The 18,056-nt window shown below is 36.4% G+C and overlaps 1 long non-coding RNA gene across 2 annotated transcripts in view; it reads left to right on the top strand.

Moving 5' to 3' along the window:
* The first annotated feature begins 11,953 nt into the window (after positions 1-11,953).
* LOC103104546 (uncharacterized) overlaps positions 11,954-18,056 on the top strand; it is a 32,204-nt gene continuing 26,101 nt past the window's right edge. The window contains exon 1 of one of the 2 annotated variants that reach the window (XR_008915128.1): positions 11,954-12,420. This is a non-coding gene — a long non-coding RNA (uncharacterized LOC103104546). The remainder of the gene's footprint in view (positions 12,421-18,056) is intronic. The other variant, XR_457740.2, reaches the window with a different exon arrangement.

Here is an 18,056-nt window from a genome sequence, read left to right as displayed (position 1 = left end):
ACCCTTCGGTTCAACAATACTACTATGGGGTCTATATCCCAAAAAGATTAGAGATAAGGGAAAAGCACCTACATGTACCAAAATATTTTAGCAGCTCTTTCTGTAGTGGCAAAGAATTGGAAACTGAGGGGTTGTCCATCCCTTGGGGAATGGATGCACAAGTTATGACATATAGTTGTAATGGATACTATTACACCATAAGAAATGATAAACAGGATGAGTTTCAGACAAACATGAAAAGAAATATATGAACTGAAACAAAGTAAAGTTAGCAGAACCAAATGAACAATATTATGATTACAGTAACAGAAATATTTATTATATGATGATCAACTATGAAGGACTAAATCATTATCAGCAAAGCAAAATTCCAAGAGAACCACAAAAAATTCATAATAAAAATGATATCTATGGCCAAAGAAGAAATTGTTGGAGTCTGAATGAAGATCAAAGCATACCATCTTCCACTTTCTTTCTTTCATGAGATTTTTATTTTATATGTGATATGTCTTCTATTGTGACATGAGCAATATGGAAATATAAGCTGTATAAAAGTACTGGTATAATCTATATTAGACTATTTACTACCTTAAGGAGTGGAGAGAAGGGTATGAGGGAAAATTCTGAATCCTAAAATGTCAGAAAATAATTGTCAAAAATTTTTTCTACGTGTAAATGAAAAATAAACTATAAAGATGAAAAATTATATATCAAGAATTGTTTCTACCTTTACACTATATTTTGAAATCATATCTTTGGCATTTCTTATTAGATAATAGGTAATATCAATTTTGATTTGAAAGAGGCCTCTCAGGCTCATTTATCCATTTTTCTTGTTTTTAGGAGGCAGAAACCAAAGCCTATAGAGGTTAAATAACTTGTTCAGAATCATGCAAGTACAAGTAACAGCGCTAACATTAGAACCAAAGTCCTGTAACTCTTACTCACAGTGTTCTTTCCACTGAGCAAAACTCTCTAACTTTATCAGTCTCTTCATGAATTATTTTAATTTCAAGAATATAGGTTTTATTAGTACAGGTATTCCCTCTAGCAAAACTGATCTCAACACTTCCTTGTCTCAGTCTGTGTAAAGAGTTCCTGTGACCAAAAGTTTTCATGACTTGGTAATCAATCTTTGTGAATGTAGCTATATTTATCTTTGGATAAAAAGCACAGAGTTCAACATTAGGCTCATTTTTTTTTCTTGATCTAGATTTATTATTTTAATAGGATAGGCAACTTCTGGCCAGGAAACTGTCTCTACTAATGTCGATCAATAATTGTTCTGTAATTTCTCTCTTACTTGGCTAGTTCTGTAGTCTACAAAATGGGGGCCACCCTGCAGAAGGAGGTTTTGGCTTGACCCTAAGGCAATCTTAGATCTGATTTCAAAGAGTGTCTAATCAGCCAATTACAGGGTAAAAAGATGAGCCACATTCTACTAATCCCATGACATCTGGACAGGAAACTTGTCTACAGTACAACCACATCTAACTTTATCAAACAACACTTGCCTATGCTGCCTTCTTCCTTTGCTGTGTAAGCTTCCAACACAACTCTTCATAAACTGTGCATAAGTCCTTCAGGGCAATTGAAACCTAGTTCTTGTCTGGAAATTCATAGCAATTGCTGCTCATAGAAACCATTGGAGTTTTTCTTCTGGTCCCTCCTGAGCCTTTTCTATTTCTCCTCCCACAGCTTGCCTCATGCTTTTGATAGGTAAGCTCTGCTCCTTTTTTTTTTTTCCAATCTCTTGGAGATCTAGTTCAGTTTCGTGGCTTCAACCAACCACCATCTCCAAAACATCATTGACAAAAAGAAGTCTTGACCTTTTCCTTGTTATGTAGGCTCCCATTTTAAACTGTTAACCCACTGAACTCTGAAACACAACACATTGAAGTCCAAACTCATAACTCTCTTCCTTATCAACCATCTTCTATTCCCAGTTCCCCTGTCTCTGATACTTATGTCACCATCTTCCCTTTCACCTGTGTCTTTAACTTTTCAGTTATCTTCAACTTCTCAAGGACTTTTCGCCAACATATGTGATTAATCTACAAGTTCTATATATTTTTCTTTCATTCATTTCTCTTTCCACTCCTACTTTCATTATTCTAGCTCAGAACTTCACTACATCTAACTTAGACATTTAAAATAATTTTCTTATTCTTATTCAAATCTGGCCTCAGAAAAATTCCCAGCTTTGTGACCCTGGGCAAGTCACTTAACCTCCATTGCCTAGCTCTTACCACTCTTATGCCTTGGAGCCAATACACAGTATTGACTCTAAGACAGAAGGTAAGGGTTTAAAAAATAATAATAATTTTCTTGATGTTTTCCTTGGTTGGTTGTCTCTCGAACCGAGGAAGACGATTGTCTTTGTGCATTTTCGTGCACAAAGACACCTGTGCTTGAAGATTTAAATGGAAAAATCGATGCACAGAGAGAGTCCCACTCTCTTGGCGTTGGAAGCCTGGGTCCATTGGCACAAAAAGTCATTACACCTGGAGACTTCTTCAGCTGCATTGGATGGCCGTGTTGTCTTTTGTGCTCCAACATGCCCTAAGCACTCCACAGTGCCTTGCTGCATCGCCATCTCAGCCGTTGAACCTTCTTGTTGATTTCTTCCGCCTGTTCCGCCGAAGCAGTCTTCACATGCTGGGTGAGCAAAGTCCTAGTTCACCAGGGGTCGACGTCGACTGGATGGCTACCCTCACAAGGTTTAGCCGGCCTGTCAAAGCCATTGCCCAGGGTGTGGCCGCTGCCACATGCTAGCAGCTACTGGGAGCCACAAGTGAGAGCTGGGTGTCAGGTGAGGGTCTGAGGCTGAAGAGCTGCCCTAGAAGGGCACAACAAGCCCTCCATACCAGAGATATTACCCCTCCCTGAGCAACCCATACACCCCTGATGTTTTCCTTACCTCCAGGCTTTCCTCATTTCAATTCATATTAAAAGCTGCTGCCAGATCAATCTTCATAAAGCATACTTATGTTTAAGTGCATTTCCTTGATCAAAAACCTGTAATGTTCCTTATTATTATGAAGCAGGTAGGTGGTGAAATGGATAAAGTCCTGGACTAAAAATAGGAATACTGAAATTCAAATGCAGCCTCAGATATTTACTGATTGTGTGACTCTTGATAAATTATTCAAACTCTGTTTTCATCAGTTTCCTCATAATTAAACTAAGGAAAATAATAGCAAATACCTTACAGTATTGTTGTGAGGATTCAATGAGATAATAAGTATGAAACACTTATTCTATTTCCTGGCACATAGTAAATACAATGTAGAGGTTGGTAATTGTTATTGTTGTTGTTGTTGTCTATAGAAGATTCTGAGTTCCTCAGCTGAGCATTCAAGACCTTCCCTGTTCAATCTACAACCTCTGTCTCTAACATTAACTTACTAATGTATAATCAAGCTGAATTATTCACTATTTTACAAATATTTTCCCACCTGTGTACATTTCCTTACACTATTACCTCCATTTTGAATTTTCTTTCTTTTTCATCGCTGACTGGAAATTCTACTATTTCCTGTCCCTGGAAGCAGCAAGGCAGTTCAATACATCAGGCCTAGAATCAGGAAAGCCTGAGTTCAAATCTAGTCTCAGATACTTATTAGTTGTGTGACCCTGGGCAAGGTATTTAAACCTCATTTGCCTCAGTTTCCTCATCTGTAAAATGGGAATTATAAAAGCATGTACCTTCTAGAGTTGTTATAAGGATAAATTATTTGTAAAGTACTTACAACAGTGCCTTACACAGAGTGAATATAATACAAATGTTGTTATTGTTGTTGTTACTCTTCTTAACCCTATTTTGAGATTTTAATGACAAAGATACTGCAATAATTTGCCATTTCCTTCTCTAATTCAATTTTACAGAGAATGAACCAAGACATCCAAGGTTAAATGATTTGTCTGGGGTCACACATCTAGTAAGTTTCTGTGACAGGTTTTGAACACAAATAGCTAAGTCTTCCTAATTCTGAAACCCATTCTCTGTCCATTGTGCTACCTGGTATCTATCCTGCCTTCAAAGACCAGATCAAATGCCACTATTTTCATGAAAGTTTCTTTAATATCCCAAACTGGAAACAATTTCATATTTTGTGCCATCAGAGCATTTTATATATAATGCCTTTTTTCTCTTATCACATTCTGCCTTTATTACCAGTTACTTGGGTAAATGTATGCCTCCCTCTTAACTATAAACTCCTAGAACAAGTCATAGACCTGCCTTCATAGTATCTTCCTCCACAATACTTACTATAGTGTTTTACTCATAGTAGGTGCCTAATAAATGAATTAAGGACATTCTACTGATTTTCAGAAATTTAGGATTTGATTGGAAAGAGATTACACATGCCTATTAGACCGTGGGTCCCAGGTATTACTCTTAAAATATTGGTGGTAGAGGTGGGAATGGAGTTAGGGAAGGAATGGGTAAAATGACTTCTAAAGTTTTATCCAAGCCTAAAGACAAGATCCTGTTCCTAAGACTTGCTCTTCCTTTTCCCTTTCACTTCTTAATTCTGTCTTTCATTATCTTTCCCCTCCTTCCAGATCTAAATCCATTTCTACCTACATCATTAAGCTGTGCTTGAGAATACCAGTTAGAAGTGGCTCCTTCCACATTGATGAAATTGAACTTCCCCATGCAATTAATCCTTTTCTAACCTTGTTATATGTGTGCTTATTGCTCCCTCTTAATACAGTTAATACAGTTCCTTGAATCCCAGTTCCTTGAAAGCAGAGACTTTTATTCCTGCATCCCCACCATTCAGTTTGCTTATTGGTTGAATTAAATTGAAAAAAGTGAACATTTTCAATATTTCCATCTACAGTTTTCCACTTGTCTTATACCATGAAGTATCAAAGAGGACAGAAGATCTTACTTAAAGAACCAACAGGAGCAAGATGGAGCCTAATATGTGGTCCCTGCTTGTTATTCTACTTATTTTTTCATATTCACAATTAGAAAGGCTTGTGTGACAAAATCCCAGAATCCACCTTCATAGTTTTATTTCTGTTTTGTCAGGTGGAGTATCATTAACAATTTGTCTTATTTTGACAGCATAATGCCACAATTAGTTCCTATTGGAAAATATACCAATTAACAGTTTTTGCTTTTTGGTTCAGATCTAAATGGAAAAGAAGGAAATTATCTGCCCAAGAAAATAGAAAAGGTTAAAAGGATTTTTGGCTTCAGTGTCCAAAGCCTAAAGGTCAATCTTCTTTCAATTTGTAGAGACAACATCTGTATCATTATATCTATCCCTAGTTTCCCTGCCCCCAGCTTTGTTTCCCATTCTGATTCTACAAAATTAAAGAATCTAGCCTATAGTGCCCAAGAAATGAGAGAATCCTCCCTGAATTCTCTGTTCAGATCATGATTTGTGCCCAATTTGAGCAGTCTGGAATCCTATGTTCAGCTTATCTATGGCTACTGATCTGGGCTGGTCTCACATGTAGACCAAGTATGTGGTCATATACAGAATATGCCTTAAAGGGCACCAAGAAGGATTCTCCTGCCAAGAGTATGTTCCCTATCAAACATAGTAAGAATTTCAAAGGCTAGGGATAGTCATTGCTAAATGCAAACATCTATGGTATTTCCTGTAATTAGCTATTAGCAACTAACCATGAATTACTTTTATCATATTGCTTTCCTTCAAAGTAATTTACCAATCCAGCCTCCTGCACACTGCTCCCTTGCACATATTTGATGCTTTATGTGATTTAGTTTGAATTAAATTAAACAGAATATGGCAGGAATTGGAGTTTCTAATGTATAGAAAAAAGGAACAATTTTCAGATAAAAATGAAGCTTAAACCACAAAGAGTTGGTAAAGCACTTCAGCATGGTTCTTTGAGCAGCCTCTGGGATACAAGAGCACATGGAGAAGCTAATCAGTGGTGAAAGAGAACTGAGCCAAAAATCAAGAGTAGAGGAGGAAAAATACAGTGGAAAAAAAAAACAAAACAAAACCTCTGGAGATAGAGTGTCTTGTATGAAGAAGTGCAAGAAGAACTAACTAGTTATGTGATCCTTGGAAAGTCACAACCTCTGTTTACTTCAGAAAAATGGAGAAATTATATACATATATATGTGATGCTGATAATAAACACTAGGTAACATTCAATACAGGAATATGTATGCTCCCTGAAGGTAATCATCATTGTGATAGAGGAGATCCAGGGATAGTCCAGGTCAAGGAGAATTATCTATGAATAGCAAGGTCATCCAGATATCTCTATTTGTAAATGACATTGTGATGGCCAAAACTTAAATGCCTTAAGACATTGAAAAGAATTTATAAACACTCAAAGGAGTTTTATCTGGACTGTGTTACACTGCAAAGACCAAGTAGATGAAGAATATGCATTACCAGATTTCAACATGGACATGCTATAAAGTTTGCTCAACAGTATGTATATCTGGAGCAGGCAATAGAAATAGACAGTCAGCTGACAGAAGAATAGAAAAGGAGAACAGAATGAATTACTTTTAAGAAACTATAGAACTCTTTTAAGGATTCTAAACTTAGCATGTTCAACATTTCAATACCAAAATTTAATTGTGTTGCCACAGGGTAACATTTGATGTGGAATGACATTTCCTCTGAAGAAGTAACAATGACTATTAGAGGGATTGAGGAAGTACATGTTGGGTCTGAGCAGGCTGCAATATATAACTAATGACAATCCCCAAAGAAGAACAGGAGGAATAAGGAAGGATTCCTTCAAGGTACTGCAAGAAAGAGAGTGTTAACTATGATAATAGTTGGACAACTAGTACTGGAACTATCAGGATATTTAGAGAATTATATGAAGAAGATCTCCAGAATATTGAGTTTACCCTCTGTAGTGACATTTGAGAGAACATGGGCAAGGGTTACCTAAGATAAGTAGTTTGGATGAATGGATTGTCTTCTGATGAAAAAAACTCCTGAATGAATGAAGTCAGAGATACATTGCAGTCTATTTGAGGGCACAATGAATTATAGTAAGAAGAGAGCAGAGGAAGGGAACTTAACTCAAAAACTTTAGAGGGGATCCAGGTATAAAGTGATGAAGGCCTGAACTTGGTTCCACTTCTATGATGTGCCATTTCTTGGCAACATTTAAACCCATTCATTCATTCATTCATTCATTCCAAAATTGAGTCCCTTTGGGGGTCATTTTTGCTTTTAGAAATAACTATTTAGTATCATTATGGTATTGGTACAATGTTGTTGTTGTTGTTGTTGTTTTTTCATAAAGACCATTGAAATAACCAAATCTACTATTTCAGATGGTGGTCAACTAGACAGATCCTCAGGAATGTAGTTAGAGTTTTAAATTAGCTAAATTTATCTTCTGCTAAGCCAGCAGGTGTCACTATTACTCAAGAGGAAATTAACATGGCAGACCAAAGAAAGGATGAGCCTATCCCATCCAGTTAGCCCTGAACAAAACAGAGGTAGAGGGTTTATTTTCAAGCAACAGTCATTGCATTGCTGACTTGGGGGTAAAATGCTTAGTGTTAAGAAATGAGAATCCATGGATTGTCACTCTAGCAATAGCAATTTATTTAGACTTTTCAGGGTTAATATTTTCCAGGACAAAGCAACTATAATTCCTGATGAGGATTCAACAAAATAAAGATTACTTTTAATAAGTAATCTTGAGTTACCTTGAGCAAGTTCTTTCCTCAAAACCCTAGAAAAAATGACCTGAGCTTCATTACAACCCTAACTTTTGTTTTTCTTTATGCTAAAACATCCTTATAATCCCAGATCTTACTAAAGTTGCCCTAGATTTTTGTAAAGTAACTTATTTGTAGATCATGACTTCTTTCTCATACATATGTGAATATAAGTAAATGTAATCTTTATTTCTCATTGCATATAGAGAGGTATATATGGAGAAGTATAAAGAGGTCAATTTTGTTTGTTTGATTTTATTTTTTTTAAACCCTTACTTTCTGTCTTGGAGTCAATACTGTGTATTGGTTCCAAGCCAGAAGAGTAGTAAGTGCTAGACAATGGGGGTCAAGTGACTTGCCCAGGGTCACACAGCTGGGAAATGTCTGAGGCCAGATTGGAACCTAGGACCTCCTGTCTCTAGGCCTGGTTCTCAATCCACTGAGCTACCCAGTTGCCCCCAAGAGGTCAATTTTATACACATACACACTTAGATGCATTCATGTACACATATGTATGTATATATACATGTAGGTATTTACATATATGTAAACACACATGCACAATTTTAACTCCCAAGATCACCTTTCTTTTCTAATGGGAAATACATTATACAGAAGTGGGGAGAAAAGCTATATTTAATAAAAGTCAACCTGAAAAGAAATGACAATGCATTCCACAATGAACCAGAAATCTTCTGTTCAGGGATCTCTTCAGCACTGTGTTTCTTCTTGAACATGATTTAGAATTCTAGTTCTGATGCTTGCCAATAAAGTCACCTTGGACTAATCATATAATGTATCTGGGCCCCAATTTTTTCACCTGTGAAACTGGAATAGTAATAGTTGCATCATTACATTTTAAGGTTGATCCAAGGAAAATACTTTGTAAGCCAAAGGAAAAAAAAGAAAAGGAAAGAAAAGAGAAATAGTTACTCCCATTGTAATTTATTATGTGCACTCACATGATGTTCTATCTTTTATTGTGAAATATAATATCTCAAACTTAAATGAATCAAAATATCACTTTAACTCCATCATTCAAATCTTTCTATTGCTTCCAGTAACTAAATCCCTTAATTTGGGTTCAATAAAATTTTGTTTTACTAACTAGGCAGGAATGTACTGGAAATTAACATTGGAATTAAAGACCAGAGTTTTTGTATTGCCTTTATTGTGGATTGATCATAGGCTCTTAAGCTCTTTCAGTCTCTGGTTTCTTCTCTACAGAATGAGAAGATTGGAATTAGTGACTTCTAAGTTCACCTTAACTCTAATATTCTGTGATTTGGGACTTTACTCAAGGGTAGGTTTTGATGTAAAGTCTCCAAGAGAACATACAGATGTATACTGATTTTCCTTTGTGACTAAGTTACTGGAATTTTATGCTCAAAGCTAATGCAATTAGGAGGTTTTGAGATCAACAGCAAACTGCTACAGGTTCTCTTAAGAGTGTGACTTTGGCTTCTGCCTATCACACCCCTATGTAAATGACTGACCCATATCCTGGCTTCAGTAGCAGACCTGTTAACTCCTAACCAGGGACTCAGTACTGCTCAAGGGCATGAAAGAAGGGCGGGTCTAAGCCTTACACATAAACAAATATGATGAATTATCACCAGGCTCCCATGCAGTCAACACCACCATTGTTGTTGTTTGTCCTTCCTACCTGAAAACGATTGATGATATCATGGTGCTGAGGTCAAGGTACAGTGAGTTCAACTGTGTCTGACCAGTCTAATATGAGTATCAGAAGGCTCTACCATAGGTCAGGCAGTAATAGTTAATTGGAATATTTAAGATGGAGATATATTTAGACTTGTCTATCTTGGGTTTCCTTTGTGCTAATGTGATTCTGCTTTGCTCATAAAGAACAATGCTTTTTCTGATGTAGGTCTGCCATGCAATCTGCTTCTGCCATGTCTCACAATTGATACTAAAGTTCTTTAAAGAGACCTTAAGAGTGTCTTTGCACTGTTTCTTCTGGTCTCCTCATGGACACTTGCTTTGTGTAAATTCTATGAAAAATAGTCAATTAGGTAACCATGAGTGGTATTCCAGCTATGTGGCCAGTGTAAGGATGATATCAGAAAAATAAATATTGTGTTATTAGTTTAGAGATAAGAAGTAAAATGACTGGCTTGAGAAAGAACTGGAGTTTGAAGCAGAGCTAAGAGAACATGGTGATTTCAGATGTGACAATTATAACCATTTTTTCTATGTCAATTACTCTCTCTGGTAGTAGGAAGTTGGGCTCTGGCAATTGACAGAGACTCTCTTTCAGGGCTGGAGGAGGTAACATCTTTGCCTCTCTGTTTGAGGGAGAGATCTGAAGGAGCTCAGTGTTTTCCTTTCCCAACTTGGGAAACACTATTGAATATCTATCATAGTTTTTATAGATTGTTTAACTCTGAGAAGATCAAAGAAAAACCTGGTCTTTGGTAACATACTCAGAGTCCTAACTTGATTCTTGTTGAGACTCAGCCAGTTACCTTTGCTATTTTATAATTTGAAGGCAAAGTTAAGATTTATAAGGCTAATAGTGGAAGTTTTTATTTAGATAGTATAAATTTGGGTTAGTCAGATCAGGGAGGATTAGTGTAGCCTGTGAATCATAGAAGAAGCAGTTCCCTTCAGAACCAGGGAGTTTATTTGGGTGGATTTAGAATCTTTTAGAATTAGAAATCCTTTGTTCTCCTTATATATTTCAATAAATGTTTTATTTTTATAACTCACCAATTTATTTTTACACCAGTCCTTTGGAGTTATGCTCTTTGCAAGAGAGTTTGAAAGCTTGACAATTCAACTTGAGAGAAGACCTCAGTGTTGAGTACCTTGTCTTTCCAGATAATCTTCAGAATCTTCCTAAAACAATTCAAGTGGAAATAGCCAAATTTTCATGTTGTCTGGCATGGCTTGGTACCATTATGTAAGGATTCATAAACCTCTCCAAGCCCACAGAATGTTCATAGAACTTCCCACTCCTAATAATGTCACAATGAAGAAATCTTGGGTGGTAGTGAGCAACAACAGTTTGATAGAGACATCTGAGTCGTTTCCTTTTTTAAATTTTACAATCTGACATGTATATAAATTGATGATATCCTTTCTGACTTAACTGATCTTTCAAAATTTGAGAGTAGAATTTCAGCAGCCATTTAGTATAAGCTATACTTGTAAGGAATCCCTACTATTATCCAATAAGTGATTGATCACATTTTCTCTACTTGAAGACTTTCACTGAAGAGGAATGCTTTGCCTCCCAAGGCAGTCCACTCTAATCATTAGGAGGATTTCCTGATATCAAGCTCAAATTTGCTTCTTTGAAACTTCTATCTATTAGAGTATTTTGGTTGATTTCATCATTACTATCTAATGTAGATAGTAGTAAAGGTTATATGACTTGCACAAAAAGAAAATATTTGCCCCTCAAGCACCAGAATGGGTATGGACTTATTGGCAAATTATGAATACCATATTGATACTTGCAATAGCCACTTTATTTATCTGTAGCCAACAGACCACTTTGACTAACAACACCAACTACTGAAATTCCATGGGATGGAAATTCATTTTAAAATTAGCCTAAGCAAAGTACATTTAAGAAGGAATGTCTGCTACTCTCCCTTCCATATAATTTATTTCTAAACTATTTTTAAATTAGCCATGGTACAACTCAGAAACTCAATGTCCTTATGGCTTAAGTAATGATAATAGCCCATCTCACAATTTTGCTTTAAAAATTAAGTTTAAATTGAATGTTCTATGGGCCTTAAAATTAACTAACAAAAAAAAACCCATAAATAAACAAGAGGAAGGAATAGAGATTGTTTTGTCATTGTAAAGTGGCATAAAAATATCTGATACCTAAAACAAGAAAATGTAAAAGATAATTGTGTGACTTTTAATAAAGTTCAATAAATGTTTTTAAGACTTGCTATGTGCAAGGCATTCCATACAGGAAAAAATGAAAGTTTTTGCCCTCAAGAATCTTACACTCTACTAGAGTGGAGGGAGAGACATGTAATATGAATATAGCTGCATAAACATCAGTGATTTGATGAATAAGTTAAGCAGTCAAGTCAACAAACATTGATTAGGTGCTTACTGTCTACCAAGTTTTATACTAAGTACTAGGGAAACAAAGAAATATAAAAACAGCTCTGTTCTTAAGGCATTCACAATCCAATGACAGAGACAACATGTAAATAATTATGTCATAATCATGCATACCTACACAAACACCTCTATATATAACTGTACATATAACTATAGGTAGCTATGTACATATATAAAACCATCTATGTATTGTGATAGAGTTTTCAAACCCTAGAACTGGAGTTACAGTCTGGGAAATTGCTGGATCCTCAACCACAGTTGGGGAGGGGCCCCAGGAGATGTTCTGGAATCTTGGGAGAGGAAGAGTTTCTGTCAGAGAGAGGCAGTTAGCTCTCAATCCTGAGACAGCCTAAGGAAAGGTCTATTCAAGACTTTGTTCCTGAGGAAAGATTTACATCTTTCTCCTGGTGATTGGACATCCTTCCCCCCATCGATTCCCAACTGGACTGGCCAGTGTGAGAAGACATGAAGCAGCTGACAAGATCACCTGACAACTCCTGGTGCCCTGGGTCTGGATGGTGCCCAGGGGTGCCAAGACCAGGGCCATCCAAGCCTGAATCTCTCAGGACCCAAGCCTGCCAAAGACTGGGTTCCCCAACTTGAGGACAGAGGTAAGGGAAGCAAGAATAAGGACACCTTTCCCTCTTTCCTCACAAAAACCCTTCCTGCAGCCATTTCCCTGTGTTATTCCTAAATTTATTAGTTAGAATAAAGTTTGTCTTCTTTTCCCAACTGACTCTAGTGAGTGGAAACCAGTTCCAACTTGAGGGGGGAGGGTAACTCTCTCTCTCTCTCAAGACATTAGTAGTAGAAGGAAGTCAAGAGGCAGTTTGGGGTTGAGCAGCCATAGCTGAGGGGAGACTGAAGGGGGAAACTACTCATTCCCCCTCTCCTCTACCTTGGCTAAGTTAAACAGTAGCTGCCTCCCCTGAACCCTGATTTGAGAAGGGAGGTCTCTACTCTTTCTCCCTCCCTCTTTTTTACCACCAGACTAACCCTCTATTACAGTATTAAGTTTGATATATACATATATACCTTATGTATATGCATATATGTGTATACACATAATATGTTATACATAACTATATAGAACCAACTTTATAACTAGGTATATGTGACTATAATTATATATTCAGCTTTATATATTTATATATATACTTTATATATTCAGTTAATATATGTATATACATATATACACATAAATAGAATACTCTATATAACTATGAATATTGCTTTATACACAATTATATATGGTTATAAAATTTGATATTTTATAATATGTAATGTACAGATAATATATAATATAACAAATATATAGATATATCTGTAAATATACACAATTAAATGTCAAACTTGATCTATACTATATATGTGGTTATATGTAGTCACATGTAGACATATTGTCTGTACATATACATGTATATGCATATATGCACACACATACCAACCAGTTTGAAAAGCAATGAACTAGTTTGAAAATAAGTTCAATGTCCTGAATCATTGCTAATACATCAACAGAAAAATGAGAAGATTTTTCTTCTAAAAGGGAAAAACTTCTCCCTTGCCCTAAATCAGCGGTTCTCAACCTCTCACTTTGTAGCAATGAGAATACATAATGCATATCAGGTATTTACATTCTGAATCATAACTGCAGCAAAATTACAGTTTTGAAGTAGCCACCAAAATAATTGTTTGGCTTGGGGTCACTGCAATATGAGGAACTGCATTGCGGCGTCACAGCATTAGAAAGGTTGAGAACCACTGGCCTAAGTGAAGGCAAGGGTGTTAAAAGGAATCTGGGTTTAGAATTCTTGTATATCTAGTCCACTTTCTTCCCAGATACAACCCTTCCAGCTTTCAAGAGAGGAAGACTATTAGAAGATCCAAAGAGAGACGATTTGGTAGATTTGGGTTTAGTAGGTTCTTTGGTGCATCTGAGAGAAAAGCCCAGAGAACTGACCACAGCTGATTAGGTTGTTTCTCATCCCTTTTCATTCCAAAGAAAATTCTACATTTTTTGTAGGCAAGAGTTCTATAAACACAATTAGCAATGAGAATAAACAAACCTACAATGTTGTAGTTTTTAATTCCCCTCTGGCCTAGGAAAAGAAGGAATTGCTAAAGTATTAGGTATTAGAAAATGAAAAGGTTAGGGGCTCTGCTCAGTGTTCCCCAAGGTCACACAAATGTGTGTCTGACCAGCATTGAGCTGCCATATGTTGAGTTCTTCATATTTAACCAGTGCCACCTGGAACAGGATAGTTGTGAATCCTCTAGACACAGTGCTGTTCAACCTCTGAAAAACATATGCTTTGGCTACCTTGTCCCACAGAGAACAGCTTCCACAATATGGCAAAGATCAGATTTGTCAGTTGCTGAGTCCTAAGAAAATGGGGAAGCAAATTGTCAAAATACCATGGTGAGAATACCCACCCAGAAACATATTAATAAGTAATAATTGAGAGCACACCCTGATTATTCACCTTGTTGTTTGCCCTTTGTCTTCCAGCAATGAATCCTCAGACATCTCCATTTATCTTAAGGCTTAATTCATGTCTTCTTTTTCCATACTTATATAACCATGTCTATTTATCAAAGTTGATATAGTTATATGATTTTGTATTTTTGCACATAATTTTATATATATATAGAGGGGTTTATTTAGTGTCATATATGTATATATGTATAAATGTATATATGTATATACATATAGTAAAAATAATAAATAGCAAGCTACATAAAATAGATGGATAGATGTGAAAACTTGCCAATACACATTCAAAACTATTCAAAAATGATAGATTTAATCAAAAGTATCTTCAGTGATGAAGTGAAACTCAAATGTGAGCTTCCTTTCAGAGCCAGGGGCAAGGATGCTAAAGAGACTCTTATTATAAAATAAAATATTTCTTGAAATATATAAGGATAACAAAGGATTTCTAATTCTTTTTTTTAAAACCCTTACTTCCATCATGGAGTCAATACTGTGTATTGGCTCCAAGGCAGAAGAGTGGTAAGGGCGAGGCAATGGGGGTTAAGTGACTTGCCCAGGGTCACACAGCTGGGAAGTGTCTGAGGCCAGATTTGAACCTAGGACCTCCCATCTCTAGGTCTGGCTTTTAATTCACTGAGCTACCCAGCTGCCCCCAGGATTTCCAATATTAAGGGATTCTAAATCCACCCAAATAAACTCCTTAGTTCCACAAGAAACTGCTTCTTCTGTGCTTCACATGCTACACCAATCCTCCCTGATCTGACTAACCCAAATTTATACTATCTAAATAAAACTCCCACTATTATCCTTATAATTCTTTTTTTAAACATTATTTTATTTGGTCATTTTCATACATTATTCATTGGAAACAAAGATAATTTTCTTTTCCTCCCTGCCCTCTCCCCACCCCTCCCATAGCCGACATGCAATTCCACTGGCTATCATGTGTCCTTGCTCTGAACCCATTTCCTTGTTAATGGTATTTCCATTAGGGTGCTCATTTAGGGTCTATCCTCAATCTTATCCCCTCCACCCCTGTTGTCAAGCAGTTGCCTTTCCTCAGTGTTTTTACTCCCACATTTTGTCCTCTGCTTGTGGATAGTGTTTTTTCTCATAAATCCCTGCAGATTGTTTAGGTGCATTATATTGACACTAATGGAGAAGTCCATTACATTCGATTGTACCACAGTGTCTAAGTCTCTGTGTACAGTGTTCTCCTGGCTCTGCTCCTTTCACTCTGCATGACTTCCTGGAGGTTGTTCCAGTCTCCATGGAATTCCTCCACTTTATTATTCCTTTTAGCACAACAGTATTCCATCACCAATATATACCACAATTTGTTCAGCCATTCTCCAATTGAAGGGCATCCCCTCATTTTCCATTTTTTTGCCACCACAAAGAATGCAGCTATGAATGTTCTTGTACATGTCTTTTTCCTTATGATATCTTTGGGGTACAAACCCAGCGGTGCTATGGCTAGATCAAAGGGCAGACAGTCTTTTATTGCCCTTTGGGCATAGTTCCAAATTGCCCTCCAGAATGGTTGGATCAATTCACACCAGCAATGAATTAGTGTTCCCACTTTGCCACATCCCCTCCAGCATTCATTACTTTCCATAGCTGTCATGTTGGCCAATTTTCTAGGTGTGAGGTGATACCTCAGAGTTGTTTTGATTTGCATCTCTCTGATTACAAGATATTTAGAACACTTTTTCATGTGCTTATTAATAGTTTTGAATTCTTTAGCTAAAAACTGCCTATTCATGTCCCTTGCCCATTTTTCAATTGGACAATGGCTTGATTTTTTGTACAACTGGTTTAACTCTTTATAAATTTGAGTAATTAGACCTTTGTCAGAGGTTTTTGTTATGAAGATTATTTCCCAATTTGTTGCTTCCCTTGTAATTTTAGTTACATTGGTTTTGTTTGTACAAAAACTTTTTAATTTGATGTAGTCAAAATTATTTATTTTATATTTTGTGACTCTTTCTAAGTCTTGCTTGGTTTTAAAATCTTTCCCTTCCCAAAGATCTGACATGTATGCTATTCTGTGTTCACCTAATTTACTTATAGTTTCTTTCTTTATATTCAGGTCATTCACCCATTCTGAGTTTATCTTGGTGTAGGGTGTGAGGTGTTGATCCAAACCTAATCTCTCCCATACTGTCTTCCAATTTTCCCAGCAGTTTTTATCAAATAGTGAATTTTTGTCACCAAAGCTGGGGTCTTTGGGTTTGTCATAGACTGTCTTGCTGAGGTCATTTACCCTAAGTCTATTCCACTGATCCTCCTTTCTGTCTCTTAGCCAGTACCAAATTGTTTTCATGACCACTGCTTTGTAATATCCTTATACTTATTAATTTTTTCTTCAAATTATAAAATAGCAAAGACTAGCTGGCTGAGTCTCAAGAAGAATCAAGTTAGAAATCTGAGTCTTAAAAGACTCAGAGTCCAAACCAAAGACAAGATCTTTCTTTGGTCTACTCAGAGTTAAATAAATCTATAAAAACCACAATAGATAATCAATAGTGTTTCCCAAGTTGGGGAAGGAAAACACTGAGCTCCTTCAGAGCTTTCCCTCAGACAGGAAGAGAGGCAATGATGTTACCTACTCCAGCCCTGAGGGGTCTCTGATTGGGTGTCTCTGCCAACTGCCAGTGCCCAACTTCCAACTGCCAGAGAGTAATTTACATAGAAAAACAGTTATAACTGTCAGCTATTGAAATTAACACACTCTCTCAGCTCTGCTTCAAACTCCAGTTCTTTCTCAAGCCAGTCGCTTTACCTCTTATCACTAAACTAATAAAACAGTATTTATTTTCTAATATCATCTTTACAATATTATAACTTCAGGAAGAGACATTAGCATTAAGGGGGATTGAGAAAAGTTTTTTGCACACAGTAGTAGGTTAGTTGAAACTTGAAGGAGAATAAATTGGTCAGTAGATAGAAATAAAGTAGGTCAGTTCTAGGCATGGAGAAAGTCAGTGAAAATACACAGTCAAAAGACTGGGTGTCATGTGCAAGAAACAACAACAGTATCACTGGATCACAGACTATGTGGATGGAATAAGGTGTAAGAAGACTGTAAAGGTAGGAAAGGGCAAATTTAGAAAGTCAAGTTTGCTTTCAAAAGCTAAAGACAGGATTTTATATTTTCTTCTAAAAGGGCCAGGGAACCACTGGAATTTATTGAATGGTGGGGTAGGATGAGGTGATATGATTATACACTTTAGAAAAATGACTTTTATAGCTGAATGAAGGATCATTTGAAATTGGAAAAGACTTGAGCAAGCTATTGTAATAGTCTATTAATGAGGTGATAAGGGCATACACAGGTAGTGGCAGTATCAAAGTTAAGTCCAAGAAATGGTAGAATCAACAGGACTTTGCAGCAGATTAGATGAGTTAAGAGGGGGTAAAAAGAGAGAGAGAGGTTGACAATGTCACCTTGATTAGAAGTCTGGGTGGAGGATAGTTTCCTTCACACTATTAGGAAAGTTATGGAGATAGTAGAGTTTGAAGTAAAAGACAATGAATCCAGACTTGGACATGTTGAGTTTAAGATATCTGTGAAACATCTAATTTGAGATGTCCAATAGGCAGTTATAATAGTTATATATAATAGTTATAATAGGAGATATAAGTTGGAGATATAAGACTGGAGGTCTAGAGACATATAACTGGACAAATACATCTGAGAATTATCCTCATAGAGATGATCATTTAACCCATGGAAATTAATGAGATCAT

The sequence above is a fragment of the Monodelphis domestica genome, chromosome 1 (assembly GCF_027887165.1).
Source record: "Monodelphis domestica isolate mMonDom1 chromosome 1, mMonDom1.pri, whole genome shotgun sequence".
NCBI classification, from domain to species: Eukaryota; Metazoa; Chordata; class Mammalia; order Didelphimorphia; family Didelphidae; genus Monodelphis; species Monodelphis domestica.
The sequence above is the reverse complement of the archived record's forward strand: the minus strand, read 5'-3'. Positions and strand labels throughout refer to the sequence as shown.